At 38.6% G+C, this 5,428-nt stretch overlaps 1 pseudogene; it reads left to right on the forward strand.

Annotated features, from left to right (window-relative positions):
• The first annotated feature begins 1,131 nt into the window (after positions 1 to 1,131).
• LOC120144953 lies at positions 1,132 to 5,428 on the forward strand (annotated as a pseudogene).

The raw sequence follows: 5,428 nt of genomic DNA on the forward strand, positions 1-5,428 counted from the left end.
CCGGGGTTCGCGGTTTTTCTATTGTGAGTTAGCGACTGTCGAGTTATGATGATTGACACGAGTTGTCCGGGTCAGCTCGAAGCCTTTGGGCTGAAACTCAGTATTCGAACATGACCCAAAAGTAGTGATTTAATAATTAAAAAGTATTATTATTTTTAAATATTTAGAATTAAATATTTAAGGGTTTATTATAAATAACTACTGAATATGCATCTCTATATCTTTTTAACTTATTTCCATTTTCTTAATATGTAAATAGACTTAAAGGAGCCTCTAGAAGAGGAATAAATGTTTATGGTAAGTGTATATATTTGATGATAAAATGTGTTTGGTATTTAAATTATTAATTTTGGTGTGTTTTAATATCTGATTTTTTATTTATTTTAAAATCATATTTTTTAATATTAAAACGAATCAAACTGTTATTTCATACAAATGGAATATATTTGTATGAAATAAGTGTACATTTCGTCCTTCTGTATACTTATTGGAAGATGATGATATAGTTGATACACTATTCTTATAATTGACGGTTTTTATTTGATTTAAATGCTTTTTAAAAACTAAATAATTTTTATGACCAAAGATAAGATGTTGGAGGTATTGTGCAAATTCTTAAAAAGAAACCCTTGCAAATTTTCTTAGTAAAAATTACAAAGCTTGAATGCAGTATATAAAGGGAGATTGGTGATATTACTAACTCAAATCCTAATGGTGTGTGGTATGGAAATCATAAAGATGAACTCATTTCTCGTAAAGTGGAATTAGACCAAAAAAAAATGAGATTTTTATTTTAATAAATCTAATTATTTGGAGCCCTTGCTATTTCAGGACCATGTTCCATCACACATATTGTGCTCCCTCTAGCCCGCCTCTGTTAATTTTATAATGTAAATAATATATAATTTGAATTAATTAATAAAGTATAGTGGACTAACGGCGCAAATATAAATATACAAATAACTGTAACCCGCTCTTACGGTCCATGGATTGCGGTTGGAGCTCCGGATGTATTAACGGAGCCCCAGCTTAATTATTTCATTTTCCCTCTCTTTTAGACCTGTCTCATTTATTCTCTTAATCTTTTCGCACATCTCAAAGAAAACAAAATATCAAAGAAAAGGGAAGAAATAATATTTCCCGAAAATGTCGAAACCCTGGGGGCCGCATCGGCGCGTGGGCCGCCGAGGCCGAACGAGAAGAAGCGGAGGAACGTGCGGCTGCGGAAGCTCCCGGGCCCACGGATGAATCTCAGAGTTTCCCTAGCCTGAAGGAAGCCGCTAGGGCGAAGCCCAAGAATAAGAAAATGACTCTGTCGGAGTTTAACAAGGGGATTTACTCGTCATCAGGCGGGGGCGGATTGGGTGGTGCTAAGGTGACGGAACACAATAGGCTGACACCCGAAGAGATGATGCTCCTCCCTACCCGCCCCAAAGAACGTTCCTCCGAGGAATTGCATTATGGACGTCTCGGAGGTGGGTTTTCATCTTACGGGAGGTCGGGTCCAGGTGCGGGTCGGGGTATGCGTGACCGTGAAGATAGCTACGGATCTTGGGGCTCTGGAAGGAGGCAGCATGGAGGTTTTAATGAAGAAATACGGGGTCCGCCTTCTAGGGTTTCTGATTTTGATCAGCCCTCGCGTGCCGATGAGGTGGATAACTGGGCGATGGCAAAAAAAGCAAGTCCTTTGCTGGATTCGGGCGGGCAAATCGATACGGTGCTTGGAACTGGAGGAAGTGGTGGATTTTCAAAGGCTGATGAGGTTGATAATTGGGTGGCTGGAAAACGGTCAAATCCAACTCGATCTTCGACATTTGGTTCAGGTTTTCGTGACTCTGGACCAGAGCCTGATAGATGGTCCCGAAGTGGTGTTCGCGACTCCGGACCGGAGCCTGATAGATGGTCCCGTGGTGGAGGTGGAATCGGAGAGGACAGGCCTAGATTAGTTTGATCCACCGCGAGGGGAGGTGAATGAGCTTGTGGTTAAAACAAATAGATCGAATCCTTTTGGGGCAGCAAAGCCCAGGGAAGAGGTGTTAGCGGAAAAGGGTTGGATTGGAAGAAGCTGGATTCTGAAATTGAAGCAAAGAAGGAAACTAGTAGGCCTACCAGCGCTCATTCCAGCAGGCCATCGAGTGCACAATCTAACAGGTCCGAAGGTCCCCAGCAGCAAGGGTTTGAAAATGCAATCAACTAGGCCAAAACTCAATCCTTTCGGTGCTGCCAAGCCTAGAGAAGTTTGCTGGAAGAGCGAGGTCACTGGCGTAAGATTGATCTTGATTTAGACCGTCGCAGGATTGACAGGTTCCATTTCATTTCTCTATCATTTTTCTCATAAATTATGGCAAACTTGTTCCTGTGGGATTTTGTTTGAATTGTGACTGATTTTGAGTGTTTCATTTAATGTTGTTAATTGTTAATGATGGTTTCAAAGTTCTTACCATATTTGCTTCAGTAAATTGCCTTAGTTGTTGCCACTTTGTCGTCATTGCACATTGTTTTATACTCCCTAATCCATGGGTATACAATACTATTTTTGTCAGTAAGAAATCCTTTAATGCTAGGACTTTGAAGTTGATCTAGAACAGTTCAAATATCATATGATGAATTATTTTTAATCTTTTTGGTGGTTTCTCTTTTTTTTCTATAAATCACTAAATCATAGTTCATGTTCAGATTGTTGCCTTGAAGCATGTGATTTTCCAATACCACAACATCCCTCTGTCTATTACATGCAGAGGTTTCAGTCGTTCTTAAGTGAGTTTAAGTATCGTGTAAAATACAGTGGTTTGTGCACACGTGTCTCTCACTCTGCTTGGACTTGAGTTGTTTTAGGATCTCCATTTTTGCTTTTCTTTGTTGGGGGCTGGGGCAGATAGAGTTTCTAGGAGACACTTTTCTTTCTGTGCTTACATCTGTATTATAGCACAGAATTGATATGTTTAGTATGTTACTGCAAACAACAAATTAACTGAACACATTTTTTTCTGAGCGGATCTTTCTTCTTATTTGAAGTGCATATGGTTACTGAAGTACTTGTTCAGTATAGGGCTCCATCTTGGAAATGAATTTTGACTCAAGTGCCGACAGATGTTTGGCCTCTCTGTCGAGCTTTTGCAGCTTTTCCATCCATTAAATTTACATGTACTGTTTTGTTCTAAAATTTATTTCATTATGAATACACAACCAACTGGATATTGACTTGAATATATTCTTGGTTATGCTCAATAAGCACTGGGGCTTGTTGAATGAGAAGCTGTTAATTTTTTTTTCCGCATTATTGGTGAGTTAGGGGAGTAACAATATTTTTCTTTCCATTTTTTTTGGGCCAGGGGATTCTTTATATTTTCATTTTCTTGACAGCTAGGTTTAGTTATTTCTTTGCATATTCTAAATTCAGTGTTGCTGTTAGTTATCTTTGCCGCTTGTTGCCTTTGGGTGCATGAAGACAACAAAAATCACGATCCTTTTTACTGTTCAGTAGTTGTTTATGTACTGAAATTGTGGACCATATGTAAGTAGTATATGCATTGGTTACATAGGAGGCAGTTACCTATTGCCTTCAAATTTGTTTTTTCCGGTCCAAGATTATAAGGCATGATGGTATTACTACCCTTTGGTTCCATCAAAGCATTTTTGTTGAAACACTGCTAGGCTTCTACTATTCTTTGTGGTACTTGAAGTGCTTTGTTTTAGTTCAAATTCTTTTTGTTGTTATTCCTTCTGTTGTATCGTTTTGTTTTCATGCTTATACGTGCTTGTTTTTAAGCCATCATGTGATATTTCAAGCTTTGTGCTTCTTTTGCATGGCTTGATTTCCCCTTTGAGTTAACTTAATGTATCATCTTTCATTCTTTTGCGAGATTATCATGCAAATGTTTGTAAGCCGCTGCCTGCTTATTTTTCAATTTTTGTGATTTCCATTTTTCTGTGATAACAGAATGCTTTGCTGTATTGATGTGATTCATTGTGATTTCCTGTGTAAGGCTGTAATCTTTAGATGGTGTCAGATGCTCTAATTGTTCTAATGGCTCGCTTGTCATTGTGCCAATTTCATTTTGTTCCTTGTTTGCAAGCAACTTTTGAATATATTGCCCACGCCATTATGTTCTTCATTTCTAATGAGAAAAAACGTTTCAGGCCGGAAACAGGAGAGGAAAAGATATTGAAAGAGGAAATAAATAATTTAAAGAAGGAGCTTGAGAAAAAATGACACCAAGTTCAGAATCTGCTGGGGACCAACATTCTTTAAGTGAAAAACTTATTCATAAGGAAAGGGAATTAGAGGTGTTGATCCAAGATTTGGAAAACAAAGTTAGATTTGGGCAGAAATCTGTTGAAAGGCCTGGTTCTGGAGCTGGCAGGACCGGCAGCTTCCCTGACAGACCTCCTTCTCAGTCTGGATCTATTGATGGCTCTAGAAGTGTGGAGTTCGTGGATAGGCCTAGATCTCGTGGTAATACAGAGCATGGACACCTGGTGATGAGCGAAGAGGATTTAAGGGAGCATTTCAAGGTGGCCGGGATAGAGATTTCAGGGAAACAGAGATATGGACAGGTAAGGGTATAAATATCAGCAGTTATATCTTTCATACCTTTACTTCGGTTTCTTTACCCAATCTTCATGGAAAACTTAGCCTCCTTATCCGAGTATTTCACCCACTCCCCCCCCCCAACCATTTCATTGATATAAATAATCAGGAGAATTTGCAAGTTTAAGAGTGTGATGTATTATTCTAAGTCCTTTTTCGAGCATCTTTGAAGCTTTTTTTCTTATTGGGTGAATTAGAAACCGAGGTTCGTAAGATACATTTTATTCTGTCCCTGTCTAGAACCGATACATGTTAATCAAATGAAGCATTCGCTTTAATTTCGTCTGGTTCCATGATCTGTAGGTCTTCTTCTTTTGAGTCGTCTAACTATGTTCTGCCATTTGTAGTCATGTCATGCACATTGTAATATTAGAGTCTGCTGCTGCAACACTGCACATCTGCTCATAGAAACCAGACAAACGAAATTATGGTTTCTCTGTTTTTTAAATATTGCAGGCCAGGATCAAGGGACAGATGGTGAAGCACGATCGGAATTGTTTCGTTGCATTCTGTCAAATTAATTTTGAGAAGATGGACCAATAATATTTTGTACCTTATTGTTTATATTGCTCTGGTAAAGTGGAGCAAGGATTCTTGAGTATTGGAACAAGGAACTATGCGATAATCTAGGCACTCTCATGTAAAACTTGCCTTTCCACCATTTTTCACCCCTCCCCCTTGTTTTTGGCTATTTTTGTTTTCCTTGTAGAGCAAGGAGTCTATATTTGATAGGGACTGGAATTTTTGCTTAAGAAACAGTGTGATTCACCAGTTTTCATTAATCTTCCTCTGGAATGTTATAGAGAAGAGTCTAGTGTTGAGGTGGTTGGTGAATTT

This window comes from Hibiscus syriacus, unplaced genomic scaffold, assembly GCF_006381635.1.
Source record: "Hibiscus syriacus cultivar Baekdansim isolate YM2019G1 unplaced genomic scaffold, ASM638163v2 tig00110893_pilon, whole genome shotgun sequence".
NCBI classification, from domain to species: domain Eukaryota; kingdom Viridiplantae; phylum Streptophyta; class Magnoliopsida; order Malvales; family Malvaceae; genus Hibiscus; species Hibiscus syriacus.